At 34.3% G+C, this 19,809-nt stretch overlaps 1 long non-coding RNA gene across 1 annotated transcript in view; it reads left to right on the top strand.

The window, feature by feature from the left end:
• Positions 1 to 11,365, top strand: part of LOC129232355 (uncharacterized) — a 31,758-nt gene extending 20,393 nt beyond the window's left edge. Inside the window, exon 3 of the long non-coding RNA XR_008581341.1 lies at positions 11,268 to 11,365. This is a non-coding gene — a long non-coding RNA (uncharacterized LOC129232355). The remainder of the gene's footprint in view (positions 1 to 11,267) is intronic.
• Positions 11,366 to 19,809: the final 8,444 nt, after the last annotated feature.

Here is a 19,809-nt window from a genome sequence, read left to right as displayed (position 1 = left end):
AAGTCCAACGTCACAGACATCGCAGAAATACCGGGTTTCACGACGAATTCTCTTTCCATTATCATTGGTTTTACTAGAGCAAACAACGCATCTTCTGGATGGATCTTTTTTCTTCTGTGTCGGTGGTATATAAGATGGAAAATGATTCCCCATGAATCTGGTAGGGCTATTAATTTGGAGCTTTGTTTTTGTATTTTTGTTTTCTGTCAGCTTTCCATATTCTTCAATGATTCGTTCAACCAACCTTTTTCTAAAATGAAGATGATTTTCAACGCCTCCAGACTTCTTATATAACACGAAAGCATTCCATACAGATAAATCCAGAAAATGTCAAAATATTTTCTTATAATACTTATTTATAATTTTGGCGCGAACGCTTAGCTCCATAATTTGATATGCATGCATCCATCCTATAGACGCCACCCATAGTGATGTTATAGTCCAGTACAGCTTCTGGTTTTTTAACTGTTTTGTTTCGTTTTTCAAATTCTTGAAATTTAACAGCATGAACCGTACTAAGCATGGTAACCGGTTTTTTGTCTTGCCACTTCATCACCATAATTTTTCCTCTGTGAAATGCTGTTATATTTTCTTCCTTGGAATTCTTATCACGTATTTCTTTTGGAAGGTCCTTCCTATTAGTCTTCATCGTGCCGTATGTGTCGGTCTTGTGCTTTATCAGTATTTCTGCCAATTCTGGGGAAGTGTAAAAATTGTCAGTGATTAAGCAATGTCCTTTGTTTAAGTGCTCTTCAATAAGACTCAAAACGCATCTTGTTGCCACATTGTATTCTGCAAATTTTAGGTTGAATTCTGTGTCTTTGCCTGTGTATATAATTAGGTTTGATGCATAGCCAGATGCGGATTCACAAATAACAAAAAACTTGACCCCAAATCTAGCTCTTTTTGTTGGTTGCTTCCAAGCCAATCTACCTTTAAATAACAGTAATGACTCATCGATGCATATATCACGTTCAAGACTATAGCTTGAACAAAATCTTGTCGTCAACATCTGAACTACAGGCCATATCTTTTTCAATTTGACCTGCTCTTCATTTTCTGTATTTTTGTCTTCAAAATGAAGAAACTTCATTAGTAAACTAAATCGTTTTTCGGTCATAATTTTTCCAAAAAATGGCGTTTCTAAAACTTCAGTTTTCGTCCAATACATTTTTTTCTGAGGTTTCTTGATTATTCCTTGCAAAATGATTAATGCAAAGAAAACTAGCAATTCTTCTATCGTTGTCTCGCGCCATTGCAAGCTTCTTGAGTGAGGAGTGACATCATTCGTCAAAAAATATTCATCGGCAAAACTATTCGTTTCATCAACGATGAACTTCAAAATTTCATCATCGAAAAATCTCCGAAAAAATTCTAAGGGGTCACTTGGATCTTGAACATGAAATGTAAGTCCTGGAATGTTGGTAAAAGGGAATCTCGGATGAGGTGGTGGTGGGTTCTCAATGTCGATTTTGCACCATATACGGACATCTTCTAAATCAATTTCTTCGTCTTCAGAGGAATCACTAATAAAGACATCAGAAGGTAGATTCCAATCTGAGTCGCAGCTGTCAAAAGAGTCATCCATACTGGATAATAACAATCAAATATGCTTTCAGCGAAACTTGTACTCTTAATAAGAAACGTGTTGAACAGTCAGAGAAATTTCCTCACGAATGCAATGAAACTGGAAATGGATTCTAAAAGCAACATACGTCACGTTATCTATCTTCTCCGCCCTGCTGTCAGTCAAATTCAGGGGGCTTACACAAGTGCTTCAGTACTCAAGAGATAGAAAGTAGACAAACTGCTTTTGTGAGTGTACATGTACAAGAATGATTTTTACACTTTCACTTATTTCTTTCTTTTGCTTATTTTCTTCAACGCTTTTAACAAAATTTCATAAAATTATCTGAACTTGTTCATTAAATGAGTTCTCCAAGATGAATCACTTAATAAACTAAAAATATGCTTTGCTCTGAACTATCATCTGAAGCTCATAGATTATACTTGATTTATTTGTGTATTTTTAACATTGTTATCAGTGGCGCCGACTCCATGGGGCCTGAGGGGGCCCGAGCCCCCTCAAAAATATTTTTGAAGGGCAGAGCCCCCTCAATAAATCAAGAAAATTATTAATTATATTATGCTTTCTAAACTCATCCCAAAATCTCAAAGGAGTGCTACAATGCATTTTATATTGAGGTTTGTGAAATGGTGCAATCGTGCATTATTGTGCGGTTTACATCAACTGGATTCACACAGGTCATTGCAGTTGAACAAGAGTGCTTGCTTTTATTAAACAGAGATGAAACAAATTTTGAAAAATCAACTGAGTTTTTCAAAAAGGACCTAGACATTGAGAGACTGTGTTTACACTTGAATACGTTAGCTAGCCGATATCACTAATGAAAAAACAACTGGTCTTAAAAGACATGCGTAAATTAAATTACCTTTTTACGAAAATACTGTGCGTGTTTGTATTTATTTATTCTTTTTGCAAAGCCAAAAAATATGTGTCAGGCTCGTCGAGTTTTCGGGGTTGTAATGTTGATTATATGACTTTAAAAGTCACTATTTTTCATCTAAAATTTAGAAAATTTCCCGTGGCAACCCCCCCCCCCCCCCCCCACATATATTTTTTTTTAAGTCGGCGTCTCTGGGAGTGCCTTTCCATTCAAGTCAAGTGTCCTACCTTATATCAATGCCTAGCTACGGCACTGCACGGCTCCCCATAAAATAGAACAAAAAATATCTTACTAAGAAGAATGACATGATTTAGTTGAACCAGAAAATTTGTAAACCAATTTTTAGATTGCTTTACTTCGAAAACGCCATGTAACATACTGTTTGTTTGTTAAAATTATGCACACCAGAAAATATGGCATTTTCAAGGTACAAAAATCTTTATTTGGGGTGGGGGGACCTCCGAGAGATTCCATAATCCCCTAAACCCCCGGTGAAGTCCCCCCCCCCAATAATTTTTGCAAGTCGGCGCCCCTGATTGTTATTATCTTTCACCCTCTTTTATCGACCTAAAAATTGATCTGTTTCGGATATGTGAAGTATTTTCATTAAAAAATAAATTTAAAAAATTAAATTAATTTTACATGAAGGCCGCCGTAGCAAAAGAAAAAATAGCGAGACAGAGACTTATCCAACTTTTGGATAAGTCTCTGTTTCGAAAACTATTGTCTGTAGAGAAAAAAAAAATCATTTATGCATCATTCCATATCAGTCGCTTGAAAAACGCATCAACGGTCATTATATTATATTCTATCATATACTTTTTTGTTTTGCAGCTGGTTTAAAAAATTATGATTTTTTTTTACATTTACTTATAGCTCACCGCCAATCTCTGATACAAATGTACTTCCATTACGATTAGTATTTAAATGTGGCATTAAATACTTTTCTATCATCTGGCTCCCCCCCCCCAGTAGTGACAAAGAAAGGGATGATCTCACAAGTGCGCCAAGATGTGCTCAAAATCTGTTCTCAAATTTGTCCCCAATCTATTCTCAAATGTGCTTCCAATCTCTGTTCAAATGAGTTTCCAAGTTTTAACTAAGCGAATATCTTGAGCAGAACACAATGGTTGCATTTTCTTTGTAACATAACATAATTCGGAACATATTTTAGTTTACTTCCAGTACACCGGATCCCATTTGAACCACATTTTAGTACACATTTATGCAACTGAAGCATCTTTTTATTATCTGTATTGAAGTACAGTATAACTTCGATTTAAGATTTCCCCAATTTAACGACGAATTTCACTGGTCCGGATTCGACTGCATTGAAAATCCATGCTCCTCGGTTTAACGATATCCTTGAATTATATTAACGATAACTTTTTTCAGTCCCTTGAAAATCGCGTACGTTTGGGGTTAAACATGAGTGCGTCGCTGACGCGAAACCAAAGCCTTCCCCCCCTCCCCCCCCCAAAAATGCTCAACTTGATACTTTTTTCTACCTCAATACGGGCGTTAAGTCAGTCTACGCAATTGGGGCGAGGTGGCGAATAAAAGGTACATAATATTAGCATGTCTTTAAAATTTTATTATTTAGGAAAAAAGTTTGCAAGCTTTAACTCTACAATATTAGTTTCCGCCAAAAAACGAACTAATTATCATAATATAAAATATAATTTTGTTTTACTTTTTGAACACATTGCATTATAAGTGCAATTAATTTGAAAATTAGTATAACTTGAAACCTGAATTTCTCCAATATTTTTACTAAAATTGTTTATATTATTATTATTATTATCATTATCATATACAATGTTTCTCAAACGCTTTTTTCTTTTCGGTGGGAACGCCATAACTTCCTCAATACTTTATCAAATCAATTGAGGCATCATCTAAAAGATTTTACATCCCCTTCCCACGAAAACTTAAGAAACAACTCAAATTTTGGTTCTTTGTCCAAAAACACCAATTTTTTTTTTATTATTACGCACTAGTCTACTTTTCAACGCGCCAGAGCAAATGCTATAATTTAAAGCACCTATGAAGAGAGGAGAAAAGTGGAAATAGCTTCTTCATTGTAAGAAAATTCCTGAACGTCACAGGTTATTTCCGAGCAACATTTTAGAATTTAACGGGTTTCCACCAGTTTTCTGCGAAAATCAAGTTGTTCGGCGAAAAGGTTTCCAGAATTGCTTCAAGTTGCAGGAATGCAAGCTTCTTGCTGTTTTGAAAAAAATATCTTTAGCTACCAGTATCAAAATATACTCAGCGTTTTTATTAAGTTCTTATTGAGCTTGATTATTGAGCCTTAAGCTCAACTATACGATTTATCCAGATTGAGGGGATAAATCAGGGAGCTAACAAGCTAACATAAATAAGTTTTCTTAGAGAGTACCTGATTTCTTCCAAAAACGTCATTGTCTTCTATTGAGAAGGTTTCTGAATACTTCAGAAAGATTCCATGTTAATTTCGGAAAGGGTTACTGACTTTTAGCGGGAAACTGTTGTGCTTTTTTTTTCTTGATATGTTACTGCCAGAATTTAAGCACATTAGTTGAGCATTATTTTGTTTGAACGTTTCGGAATATTCTTCACGGTTTTAAAGTGCATAAATATTGAGAAGAAATCATAGGTTCTGATTTTTTTAATCTAAATTTGAGCTTCAAAACATTAAAAATAATAAAATCATTTCTAATCATATATATAACTGTAAATTTGATATCGTCAAGCTTTCAAACTTTTTATTGCTCAAAAACGTAATACCTCATAAGCGAAAACCAATGCAACAAAATAAGGGTTTAGTTTCGTGAAAAATGCTATTACATTGCTTGAACTCCATTGCAGCTACATTTCCGTTACTACGAATAAAACTTTCGGTCCATTGAACTCTTTATATAAGTAATTGTAAAATGTTTATTTACTTTTATTCACAATTTTGCAAGCATAAAAAACTATAAATTCCACATTGTATAAGTATTTCAAAAGAAACATGACAGTTGAAAATCATGCTCAAGTGATTCCTGACTGGGGAGAAATTGACACGGAGGGTGGACAAAGGAGCGGTAGATGCCTTTAACGCCCCTACTGTTCGTCAATTCCTTCACACTTCACTTCCCGCGAGGGGAAAAACTGCTGGTGTTCTGCAGGAAAGCCGAACGCTTCGAACGTAATATTACGTCGCTGCCGCTTGAGTGGTTAAGCAGCCTCAATGCAAAATTATGCTCTTAGATGTGTCACTGGGTGAAGAAATTTTATATAAATATCATGATCAATAAATACACTCCGTGATGGTATTGAGGTTCAGCAGAATGAAATATGGGCATTACTATCAACATTTAAGTTATTTTTTCATGTATCAAATTTAAATCCATTACTATTACTGGCATTTAGCCCACTAAGATTACTTAGGTATTCCAATCCAACTAGAATGTAAGGCACATTTTTGAATACAAATACTAATGTAAGTAATGTCTTACCTTCTTTTTCAGAAGAGACATGAGAATCATAGTAAAACTTTTCATCCATTTTTCTCTTTCTCCTTCCCATTAATCTCTCTCATTCAAAAACTTCTCCCGGAACCCAGACAAGTTCCTCACTAATTCACTTCCCCCGCAGTAGAACAAACCATGCCAAAAGTGCCAACACCCTCATTTCCCTCTGCTCCTCATCAAGACAAGTTACCAGCATATGAAGGGCCAACATACGTAAAAAATATAATGTCGACCTTACAATTATCAAAGAATATCTTTGACTTTAAACACACAACAAATGTAACAAGCCTATTTAAAATCATTCTCACCATCGTTTTCAAAATTACAGAAATTAAAGAAATTGGGCTGTCGAAATTGATGTCACGCACTTTACCAATTGTATGATTAGGGATAATAAGCGCTGCACTTGTTTAAATGCATCAGGTTTGTCTCCGTTTAACCACAATTTGTTCAAAATATTTAAAAGCTTAGATAAATTGATGAAATTAATACTTTTGAATGCTTTAGCAGAAATGTTATCTGGTCCTGGAGAAGTCTTCCTGATTACGGTAGACCTCATCTTGAAGTTCTTTGATGGTTAAGGGTTTGTTAATTTCACTATTGGCCTCTAAAATCAAAAGAAATGAACTCCTTAACTATCAATCTCTGGAAGGACATAGGTATAGCAAAAGCATTGGTTTGAGCTGAAGGGGAAAAAATTCCCTAGTGGTAGAGGAGAGGAAAAATTTTGAGTCTGGACTATCAGTACCAATTCATCACCAATTCTTCAATTTTTTAAGGATTATAAAAATCGAGTTGTATTTTCTGCTATTTAAATAGTTTTTTTTTTTCCAGATTTTTCTCTAAGTTTGTTGCATACCTTTTTGACTTCAATGCATTCCTCTTATAATTTAGCCACACATTTCTATCCATAATCTTTTGACAATACGAAAGTACTTTCTTTTATACCTAAGCAACAAACTGCAGATACTATCCCACCACAGACTCCCTTTATTCTGACTGATCTTAACCGTTCTGCTGTAATTCTCTAGACCTTTTGCCATAATAATGGTAAAATGAATCAAGTACTCATGCTCCATCATAGTGTGTAAATTATGATTTAAATTTACTTCTTTCAAACCCCAAACAGTTTTTCATCTATTGCCATACTGTACACCAGAAAACATGACTTTCACAGGGAGATGATCACTGCCACGGGGATCAGGATAGACTTCAAAAGTAACTTCAAATTAAAAAGTTCAAATGATACATTAGTAAGGTCCAGGAGATTAGGATTCTGAAAATCAGCCACATGGGTGGGGATATTGAGCAGGAACATATTATGAGCTAGTATTCATTCTTAAAAAAATCCAGCGTCCTTCGAATTGTCTTGACTGTCTAGAACACTATGGTGGACATTAAATCCCCTATAAATGTAAAGAAGGAATAAGATATGTGTTTTATCCAATAACATGCCCAAGATATTCGGTTTTGTCTTAAAAAATAAACACTTTTGTTTATTAATGTGCAGGTAAAAATCGTGAAGTCTTTGAAACAATGTTCCGAATTTTGAGTACATTCTGCAAGTGTTTCTCCATGTATAATGATATCATCAAACTAGGATTCTGTTTTTGGTAAACCCTTGAGCATTTGAGAAAGAATGGGATTGAATTCTAAAGGAGTTGTCTTTATCCCGAAACTGAGCTTTGTGCTTGCGATACGTTTCGCGATGCGTTGAGATGGTTTGTATAATGCTACTTTCCTGATCGACAGAAAGATGGAGGTAAGCTTTGAAAAAATCCAATTTACAGCAGTATCTGGAATTACAAAGACTATAGAGTACATTATCTATTCTTCATACTGAATGATTCGATTGAATTAGGCATTCATTAACACTACATTTGTAGTCAACACATTACCAGACACTGCCATTTGGTTTTGGAATTACCACCAATGGTGACCCTCAGTATCTTGCAGGAATTACGGAGGTTATTCCATCTGCTTCAAGAGAATCTTACTCTTTGTTGTCGTGATCTCAAAGGTCCTAAAGAATGTCACCCTTATAAAAAAACAGGTTTTACTCGAAGTTGAAGCAAAACCTTTAAATTTGGAATCACAACCATTTCTTCCAACAAGTGGTGCAAATTTATCCAAAAGTGAGTTGAGAGTACCGACTTGATGCACTGGTGATAAATCAATAAAAGTTTTTGCTTCAGCGTCTATCTGTTGAAGGTCAATTCTTAACCCTTGAATTCATTGACGTCCAAGAAGAGCAGCACATCCCACTGGATCAATATGAAGTTTGCCGAAAATATTTTTGCCTTAGAATGCTACATTTACTTGTACTTTCCCTTTGGATTGAATAACTTTTCCAGAATATGTGCGGAAAATGATATTTGAGTTTTCTAGAGGCTGACAACAAAAAATATTTTTCCTGAATCAACTTCAAAGCATTGCAATTTTTTGTTGAGGTGAACAGGGACAATGTTCTTCTCATAATCATGAGAATTGCGTTGAAGAACCATATATGGATTTAACACCTAATGTCATATTTTTATCATAAGTTTCAGGCATAACGGCATGCAGAGAAGGATTAGAACTGGGATTTAAATGAGAGATGAAATACGGACCTTAGTAATATACCCAATTCTTTTAATGAATCACATTTTAAATTTTGTTTGTTCTGCCTTTAACTTTTATTTCTGTCACATCGAATGCAAAGTGTTGGCAAATAGCTAATGAGGAATGGATATCTTTTCTGCGTTAAATGCATGCAAAACTTAATTTGATTTTGAGAGTCGGATAAAATACGGACATGCAACAAATATTAGAGTTTATTGTTATATGCAGAAAACTCTTAAGCATTTGTAAATTACAAACTGCATCCTTGAATAGAAACAAAAACAAATACTTATAAACTTGAAGACGTTCATGTCAGCACTAATTGAATATCTTAAGTCCAGTTACACAAAATTTCTAATTCTTTTCATTAGTAATATTTTCTTTAAGGCCCCTGGGGCCCAGGAAACATCCTTCAATTATTTGCATAGTAACTATCCTTCAAATGTTGTAACATGGTTGACTGGAGACACATTTCTCGGTCCACGCGAAACACAACCGCGAACAGCCATCTCAAACAGGCAAAACAGTTAAAAAAACCTCCACGAGTTTCCTTCATTTCAGTTTGTCAGGTTACGAGTTGCATCACACTTAATATTTGCATACTAAATATAAAGAAGTATTGCATTAGTGAATTAAATAAAGGCATGCAGCTAGAAAAAATGTATGTCGTTAAATTCTGTTTTTCGAATTACCCAGCCACAACCAGACCACCGGGGATAAATTTAAAATTGAAATAAACTGGCTTTTTTTTCTCGTGCGCTGGAGGGGCAAGAGCCAAATATTTGTTAACACAAAGATTATCTCTATCGAGTGCTCTGTAGTAGGGCTTCTGGCCCCTTTCTGGTTGGAAGCTAGATCTGAATTAGAACAATGTTTTTGACATGAGAAAACCTGGAAACTTTATTGGTCTCACTTGTATAAGACTGAGTTCTTTATTTTCAATTTTCGATCCTTCTACAGAAATAGCTTTTGATAAAATACAGTGAAGCACCGTTTATACGTTTTTGAAGGGACTGTATGAAAAAAGCATATGATATAATGTATAATAGGTGTACGTTAATGTGTATTAGACTCTGCAGCCACCATTGTAAAAAACGTATAATTGATAAAAACGTATAAAAGAGAAACGTATAAACAGTGCTTCACTGTATCATCAAAAGTCGTTATTTCGGACTGTAAAATTTGTTCTCATAACCAATAATCAGGTAACCCATGAATGAATTGTGCACGCAAGAAAACATCGACAATGGAGACTGTTTTATCATATTTGCATTTGACAGTGAATTCACATTCAACTAAATCACGCTGTAGCTCAGCTACAAATTTGGAAATTTACTGGCATTCTTCTTGATAAATATTAAAAAAGTAACATTGAGAGACAACTACATTTTTCTTAGGCATCAACTTCTGTTTGAATGCTTTCATTAAATTTTCATATGAAAGTTGCTTGACTGATTTTTCTGCTCCTAGGCAAGCTGCCAAAATATTATAGTGTAGCGACACGCATAGAAGTTGCTCAATTTTTTCACTATCAGTAACACCCTTCATGATGCAGTAATTGTCAAGTTGTTCCAAGTAACAAGAAAATTTTTCACGTTTAGAATCAAAGTTTTCAAAAGGAGATACATTCACTGAAGTATTACAATGTTCTTTAAAATGTTTTTTTTTTCAATTTGATATCATCGCTTGTTGTTGCTGATTAAATGCAGCCATGAACATGTTGAATTGTTCAGCATCTATTTCAATTTTGAAGTAACAGTTTAAAAACAAAAATAAATTGCAGTATCTGGATAACTTGGAAGTTGGTTGGTTTTGATTTTGGCAAACTCGTAGGTTTCTTTTTTTGAAAGATAATTCATGATTTGGTTCAACCAATTTGTGTTCTTTCTGGAGAGTAAATATTGAAAATTCAAATGTTTTTTTAAACGAGCACTAAGATAGATCCCCATGACTTCAATATTACTGGGAGGTTAACTTTAATTTCGGTGGCAGACATAGCGTCGTTGATGACAATTAAAAAGCCCTCCACCGTGGCGGTCTTTCCTGAGGCCAGGAAAAATATCCTTGGAGTGCCACGATCTATGCCAGACACATTAAATCAGTCCCTACGACTCGGGAGTAGAGTTTTTGACACCTTATGCTTTTTAACCTGCTTCTTATTCCTTTTATTATCAGAGTCCTCCTCGTACCCATTGACTTTACCATTAATCATAAAAGTAATGAATATAGTAGCATATTCATTCACTTTGCTTAAACCAGCTTCTTTGCCTTTAGCAAGTTGATTGCAAAAAATAAATAAAACAAAAACAACAGTATTTCAATTTAAAATTTTTTGACAAAAAATAGCAATTGGTATTTGATTTTTGTTGCGAAAATACGTGTTTGTGATTGTTGATTAACTCGCTCATAGTCCACCCTGCAGACAAGCTGCTCGGGGATAATCGGGGTTTACTGTAAAAATTTCGTTACAATTGTTATAAGTTAAGTAACACACATTAAAATGTGAAGGGGCATTGAAGCCCCCATTATTATTGACAAAAATTCACTAATATGTGATTTCGCCAAAAAAATGGGACTACTGTAATTGTAAATGATAGATGTAACTGCCATTTGGCAAAATAATCTTTAAAATATTTTTGTCATTCTAGCATTCTAAAATATTTTTAACATGCCATTAACTTCTATTTTTTTTATTCAATAGAGCTTAGTCCGGAGCAGAAAGAAATTCAGCAAATGGCCCGGAAATTTGCAAGAGAAGAAGTACTGCCAAAAGCTGCTGAACATGACAAAACTGGAAAAGTATGATTTCACGTTCTTAGATTTTTCTCTTATGTCAAGAGTAGATATTCAGTATATATCAGACATTCTAGATAGCAGGTGTCTTTTGTCTGCTGGATGTGGATATCATGCTCTAGATCAGCAGTTCCCAACGTTTTTTCCTCCTGTGAACCCCTTTCAAAATAAAAGTCATTGGCTAACCCCCTTGTACAGTAATTATTAAGCAGCAAGCCAAAAAAAAGCGCCCGCACACACCCACAAAATTTCAGAGAATTTTATTGTTTGATGTTGCTCAGTAGTTCATGAGTGAAAACATAATTGCAAAAGTACAAGCATTGCTACAAAATGAAATGATAGCTAGAAAATTAATGCAAAACAAATTCCATAAAAAAACAAACCTGCTGGTTATTCTTTGTTAAACATCAGTCAACTTTTAAGACTCAAAATGCAGCAGTTGTGGAATCAAGAAGCCCTAAGTTCAGCTCAAATATCCAAATTTTAGACTTTCACTAGGTTTAGCATTTTATTTGCTTTCTGTATTTATCTCCGTATATCTTAAAAATCCTTTTTCACTTACAAACATTGTCCGAAAGAATTTAAAAAAAAAAAATTTTTTTCTGACACTACAGTTCATTTATTTCTAAAACAGAAAACAGAAATAAATCAAATAATGATCTTCAAAAATACTTTTCAGACAATCTTGTTACTAACCTATCAGTGCCCAGTGTCGTGCTCTTTTGCAAGTACAGCTAAAAATAAAAATATTTTCCTTTTTTTGCTTATTGTGCTTCGAAAATAATTCTCTAACCTCCTGAGACATTAAAAAAAGAATCTTTCTTGACTAGCTGAGCTGATTGTAACAGTTAAAAAATAATTGAAGTAACGAAAATAAGTGTGAGAACACTTTTTAGGTATTGCTCTTAAAATCAACCTGGCAACTTCAAAAATTTCTGGATGTGAAAACTGGTCTGTTGGTATTTTGTATGTTTGTAATGTTTCTTGTTTAGTGGCAAAAATTTTACTCGTCTAGTGGCAAAAATTTTACTCATAATTGAAACATATCATTTTTCGTTTTCAAAATTCAATCCAGATAATATCGAGCCAACTATACACGGAAACATATTTATCATCAAATCTTTTGTTAATTTCATGAGAAACTGAATCGATTATTTCCATACAAAGTATTAAATCAATGTTATGACTTTACATCATTGTGGAAATTTTGTCTCCTCTTTTTTTTTTCTTTTTGTTCCTTTTTAAAATTGAGTTGGAATAAGATTTCTTTTTTTTTTTTTTTTTTGAAAACTTTCACGCTTGGTTGAAATATACATCTGTGTCAAATTTATTTTCAGTTTCAATTGTAGATTGAACTGCAGCTTGAATAGTCCAAAAATTTCAGTTTGCGTATTGGAGATGTTTTGATAGAGTAAAATATTTTTCAAAAACTCTCCACAATACCATCAAAGAGAATACAAGTGAAGCCATACATGTTAAAGGGCATGAACTTTTTTACCATTGAAAGAATCGTTTTGTAATAATTCTTTCAGTCGTCAAATCACAGCTTTGAAATTATTGAGAAAGGTTTTTATGACTTTAACAATTGAAGACCATCTTGTGTTACTCTGAGATTGCATAGTTATCGAGCCCCAGAAAAGGTATTTGTTGATGTGCTTAATTAATTTTTTTTTTCAATAATAGCATGCATTTGTAAGATGTTTCTATGAAACATAGTATGGCATTGAGTAGCTGAAACATATGTTTCTAGCAGGAGAAAGTGATAAACAGTCAACACTTATTAAACATGCTCTTAAAATGTGAGCGTAAAAGTGAATGTAAAATATCAAGGCATTTTCTTTTTAAGACCATGCAGCCGTACTACTTGCACAGGCCTCTCATACTGGACATACCATCGTTATACTGAGCACACACACACACGTATGAAATATTTAGCCTACATGAGGAAATTTTGTCTTTAGTTCAAATTAACCATGGTTCCCCATCAGTTTTTTCTGTTCTTGAAACGTTGGAAAGTGCTTCATGAATTTCTAAGTAATCATCCAAATAATGGAAAACACTTGCTCTTGTATGGGAATGTATCAAGTTTCATCAAATAGTTACTGATAACCAGTGAGATTTTGAAAATGAACATTGATTTTCGATTTACATAAATTGAATTCAGCCATTTTCCATCATTATGCTCAAACAATTTGGGAGTGTGACCCTCTCGACCCCCCTATTTGCCGCCCTTGGATTTTTCAATATCTATGAAGTTTCTCCATTGATATAGTTCTAAATATTTAGAATTTCCTTGCATTCAAAGGCTCTTATAGTTTTATTTCTTTTGATTTTGTTATAGTTTCTATTTCTTCTAAAAGCAATGAAACTACAAAAACAAAAACTGAACCTAATAACAATTCAGAAGTGGAAAATGGAAATTACTTGTTTGGTTCTTTGCTTTAATTTTAAATAACTTCTAATTATGACTGCCATTTCGTGGATTGTAAAAGGAAAAAATAATAAATTTTGAACTCTCTCTTTCCAATCAAATACAACAAACAGTTAATTTTATTGTAAACAGAAAGGGGTGGATTTTTTCTTAATCTGCTTGCTTCTCCAACATGGTACAACTTTTTTTAAGCTCCTTCTTTTTCATTCTTCAGCAATGAAACTTGACTTTCTTAGTCTTCTACTGCTTCGTAGCTCACTTTTAATTTCCCTGCATAAGAAGATGAAAATGTCAAAATCATGTTTTCATAGAGCTGTATGAATCTCGTTGATATCTAATGAAGTGCTGCTTTATATTTATCTGCTTCCTTGCAGAACAGACATCCTAATAAATTAAATAAACTGATTAATTACTGAAACAGTACTGCAAGCCTGACAACAAACCATTATTCTCTAGAAAGTTCATCATCTTCAGTTTTATCAAAGTTACAAAACTATTACTAACTGAAGTTAGACCTACAGGTCTTACTTTTGTTTGAGGCTCTTTAAATTGTAAAATTAAAGGGCTTTCATCAGTTTCTTTATTTTCATCTGCTTATTTTTCCTACATAGCTATAGCTCATCTTTGTTTCAAACTAATTTTTTTATTCTTCAGCGATGAAACTTTGCTTTTTAGCCTACATTCCCAGTAAAAGTTAGAGAAAGCAGAAAAAAGCATGAAAGAAGGCTTAATCATAGGCGGATTTATGGGGGGGGGGGGGGGCGAGGGAGGGCAATGCTCCCCCAGTCTTGGTAGAACTTTATACATAGTAACAAGCATCTTCCAAAACCTTAAAAGAAAAATTCAAAATTTTTTTTCTTTTGTGAATAGTTCAGAAGAGAAAATGAAGATAATAGCGACTGTCCTTTTCTGGCGGGGGGGGGGGGGGGGGGGCACCGTACATTGTATTACAAATAGTAACTGGGATGCAGAAATGTGTTAAAAACGACTACTTTGAACTGAAAGCTATTAAGGCAAATATATTAATGAAAATATCCACTGAACGAGCTATGTATTCAGCTGCAAAACTTTAACCAATAATTATTTCAACAAATTAGAAACTGAAACAGATTTAAAAAAAAAAAAAAACGAATTTACCTATAAACTAAACAAACCATAGCTTAGGGTGAAACTGTACAATCTAGTACAAAATTTTACAGACTGGAAAGGACAAATGAAGTGCCTTAAATAATTTTAATTGTTCTCGAGTCCTTGAAACGGACCAGATGAGTCTTTTAAATTCCTAAGCAAAAGGGTGCTTCAATTTTATTTCTTAGCAAGTGTATAAATTATGAATTGTCCAAATGGGCAGTTCCTTCGTTTTTTCTCTCAGAGGACTGCTGTCACTGTTTTGTCAACCCGAAGACAATTTTTGTTGTTTATTATCGTAGTTCACAAAACAGTATTTTGCTATTTTTTCTGAGATTTTGGTAGTTCTAACTACCCCTGATTAGACTTAGATAAAATGAAAAGCTTTCTGCGAACATAAATCCTAACTGGTAAATTTTCTGCAAAAAATTATTTTGCCTAACTCACCCTTGAACAAAGAATTAAATTTATATTCAAATATGAAAGAGACATAAAAAAAGTACTTTAAATCGTTTTTTTTTTTTTTTTTTTGCAATAACATATATAGTTTGTGCTTATTTTTCACCAACTGAAGAAAACTGCCAAAATCATTATTTTTTTTCACGCATGTGCTTTGAAAGGCTTTTGGAGAAAGGATTTAATAGAAATAAACTGGGATTATTTTTGACGTTCCCTTTAAAAAAAAAAGCGTTAGCAGTTGAAAAAAATTTCTGCAGAGCCAAAAATTTTCTACGAACGCCGTTTGCCTATTTTATGCAAGACTGCCCCTTATAAGGCTTCAAGATGCAGAATTTTATATCTATTTTACAAAAATTCCTCCAGGAGAGAAACCCCCCGGACCCCTTAAAATTGGGTAGGTTGTTGGTAGGTAAAAGTTGTGCGGGCTACAAAAGAGATTCAAAACTGGAAAAAGCTTAGGACCACGGAAAATAAATCAGTCTTATTACAACTAATATTGCTATAAAAAAAATCCTGCCCCCCCCCCCCCCCAGGAACTCAGTCCTAAATCCGCCTATGGGCTTAATGCATCTTAAAAATATCCCGAAAAACAAAAAAAATTCAAAAATAAATAAAATAGTTAGATAAATATTGAAAAATTAAAAATTGGAAAGTAGGGTATTGAGATGGGGAAAAATGTCTGTCGGTCTGTCTGTCCCCCCCTAATAAGTTTTGAATGAATAATCCGATTCGAACAAACTTTTTTTTTTGTTCGAAAGATCTCAACGAGGACACCTCATTCCCATAGTTCACTTTTTGATTTGAACTATTTTTTGTTCAATTTTGAACAGTTCAAAAAAACTTAACATTAGCGCCTACGGGGAAATTCAAGGCAATTCCGAACTGTGAGGCGAATTTGCTTCAAACAAACATTGTAGGAAAAAAACTTTTGATGAAAAAACTTGTATATAAAATATCTTTTTGATTTGAACAATTTTTCCGTTCAATTTTGAACAGTTCAAATCCCTTAACATTAGCGCCTACGGGGGAAACTGAAAGTCAATGTAGATTCTGTACTTGAAGGCGGATGTACTTCAAACAAATTTTGTTGGAAATAGCTCTTGACGCCAAACTCCAGACTCTGATTCCGAGAATTTAGGGGCACCTGACTCCGACTCCTGTGCCCGATAATTAATCAGACTCCGACTCCCCAAATTCGACTCTGACTTCTTAGCTTTAGCAAAAATTTATACACGGAGGACAGATGACTGACTCCGATTCTTGGATATTCGACACCGACTCCTTTATCCCAAAATGAGATTGACTCTGACTCCGCAGATATGGTTTTAACTATGAAATAATTATTGTTGATCTGACTTGTTTTTTATTTTCACGCTAAAGTTTTAATTTAGGCATATTTAGTTTTCGGCGAATAAACTTTTAAGTCATTCATGTTTCTACATAAAGATTATGAGCAGACGATTTTTTTTTTTTGACAATGAAAATTATTTCTTTAAGTTGACATTTTATTGTTTTTATTTATTTTGGTAATTGCATTAATTCAGTTAAAAAATTATTTTTGGCAACAGGGGAAAAAGAAACGATTTTTTTTTTTTTTTTTGATATGAGGTATTTATTTTAATAAACTTATTAATTTTAATTTATTATTTTTTCGTTTTGAAAGCTGTTGAAGAATTTTTATTGGAAAAAAAGTGTATAAGCTGCTTTGTTTAAAAGGTGCTGCTATTTTTTTTTTTTTAAAGATGAGTGAGGAATATTTTATTCCTAGAAATCAGCTTAAAATATTAAAAAAATATTTTTGAAACAATTTCCAATTTTAGCTATTTTTGAGAATATTGATCAGGTACTTTTCTCCGCACACACCCCACCTCTTAGCCGTAGGCCTTAGGTTCTGGAAAGTACAGTGATCTCTCGCTTATAGGCGACCTCTGTTATACACGTTTTTTTATTTATGCGCGTTTTTCTCACGGGCCCGGCCAGCGATATAGGAAAACAATGTTAATTCTTGTTCATTTATATGCCGAAACCTAAAAAGCACCTTTCACTTATGCGCGATAAAATTTTTTCAAGTTTTAGTTAAATCGCCTGTTCACCGCTTTGTTTTTCGGAAGATTTGTACCATTCTTGATGTCTCTTGGAATGCTTTCACACACCTTTATTCCAATGTTCAAAATGTTTCCAATAACGCCTTTTTTACGCGCAAGAGTGTGCGATTGGGGGTGCAGTTAGTCTTGTGATTGACATCGAGAGGGGACAACGGGTTACATGCAAAAAGGTTGACCTTCCTAAAAGTCGTGGTGAAGCGGAAAGCATTGACATAGCCTATCGAGGATCTTTTGTATCCTCACAGACTATGACACTGATCACGCGACAGTTTTTAGGTTTTGTGGAATTCACTTACATACTGTACAGTGTATAAAAAATGACAAATCGTGCAACTTCAAATTTTACATTTTTATTAAATTACAATGCATAAATGGAAATTATGTGTGTATTTATTCATAAGTATCAGTAGTGTACTATTAGTATTACTATAACTGTTGATAACTTACTGTATTTAAGCTTATTTTTTGGGGATTTCACTTATGCGCGAAAATTTCGTTGTCCCCTTTGGTCGCGTATAAGTAAGATCACTGTAGTATGGGTATATGGGAAAGTAGGCTCATTTAAAGCCCCTTTCGTAGGCCCCTTTTCTCGGATGACCTTTTCATCCAGAAGCTCACATTTCTTTGCATTGAAAAAGGTGTTCCTTGTAACACCGAAACACGTGTCTGCAATATTTGTGCTTTCTGACGTTGGATTACTGATTTTTTGCATTTTCAGCACAAAGGTATTTATTCGTTATTTAGGCTCATTTAGTTCTAGACAGAACTTCTTGTTAAGTATTCTACTCGGGCTTCTAGTGCTTTGTTGCCCACTTTTAATTTCCCTGTCTGAGAAAATGAAAATGTTGAAGTCATGATATCCTAATAAATTATACCTACAGATCTTACTTATGTTTGAGGCCCGATAAATAGTAAAAACTATAGGGCTTTCAGGGGTTCGTTTTCCCTCATCTGCTTGTTTTTCCAGTGTAGTTCATCTTTGTTTTAAGCTTTTTTTTTCATTCTTCAGCGATGAAACTTGAATTTCTAAGTATTGTACTCAGGCTTCTACTGCTTCGTAGCAACTTCTAATAATCCAAGAATGCCATAAAGCATTATGTAGGTTTAATTTTGGAAGTTGGTGATACAAAATTAAAAAAAGATACTTGTTGAGTTTGCAAGAATGAATAGAAATAGTTATGGGGAAGTTGTAGTAGAATTTTAAATGTAATTGTTAGAGGACTTAGATTTTTGCGTTGTGTGAAATATGTATGTATAACCCATTCGTATCACGATCCTCCCCAGTTTGTGCACGTGCATAGAAAAAGGTAATGTATCCATGGTGACTTATCATCTGGGATTGGAGATATAAAAATGGTACCTGGAGAAATGAGGACACAAATTGTAGATAAAAAGACGATTCATTTACTGTTACTTTGGGGACTTGACTGGCTGGTGCGGATGCCGGCGATCTCCTTCCATTAACTCCACATATATCCGGACTCCAGAAAAAAAATGGACGATCACACAATGGAACGCTTCATATACATCACTTTGGGCATGGTTCAGTTCGTATGACACTGTTCGGATCCCGGTGAGCAGCGGGCAGCCCTGCCCTAACCATTCCTAGAGGACATCTTTCTCATTCACGAAGCGCAGTTGAAGAGTCCATGCGAAATTCCACGCTCTCGGAGCATTTTTATCACTATTCAGGACCGTAGTGGAGCGTGTTGGGCTTAAAAGCCTTTATTCAGTATCTTGGAGCGCTTTTAATTTAATTACAAATGTTAAAGTATTTTTTGAAACTTACCTCCGATATGTTTTTGCCACTCCGCGTCTTGTGTCCCAGCGGCGGATAACTGAAATTGATTCGGGCATGATCGTGCAACATAGGAATCATCCTATGACGTAACACCCGATGGTTGAGATGTTTTTGGCTACTTTGAGCCGAAAAAACGAATAGAAAGATTGTTAAATCACTCAATCAGGAATAGTTGAGATGTATATCTCCAATGCAAAGTAGGGTGTGTCATGGGATGACGTATCGCGGTCATAGAACGTATAAATAGGTTGATTGAAATATTTTCGGTGCTCACTTTTGTTTGTGTTTACTCCCCATTGGCATCTTGCCATTTTTTTTGTTGACCAATCAGGGATTGGTCTTTGAAGGTTTGGCAACCGTGCTAGGTTGTTGATTGAAGTTGCGGCGCGCTCGAGTCGTTGATGATGCAACGTTTTTGAATTCAAGCTGGGCTTGAGATAAGTTTTATTCAGTGTTAATTGTTGTTTAAGAATGTTCTAAATTACTCCAGTATATGGAGGGAAAAATGTCAACATTGCTGAAGAGG

This window comes from Uloborus diversus, unplaced genomic scaffold (genome assembly GCF_026930045.1).
Source record: "Uloborus diversus isolate 005 unplaced genomic scaffold, Udiv.v.3.1 scaffold_1194, whole genome shotgun sequence".
Classification (NCBI taxonomy): domain Eukaryota; kingdom Metazoa; phylum Arthropoda; class Arachnida; order Araneae; family Uloboridae; genus Uloborus; species Uloborus diversus.
Note: the sequence above shows the minus strand (reverse complement) of the source record. Positions and strands in the feature narration are given on the sequence as shown.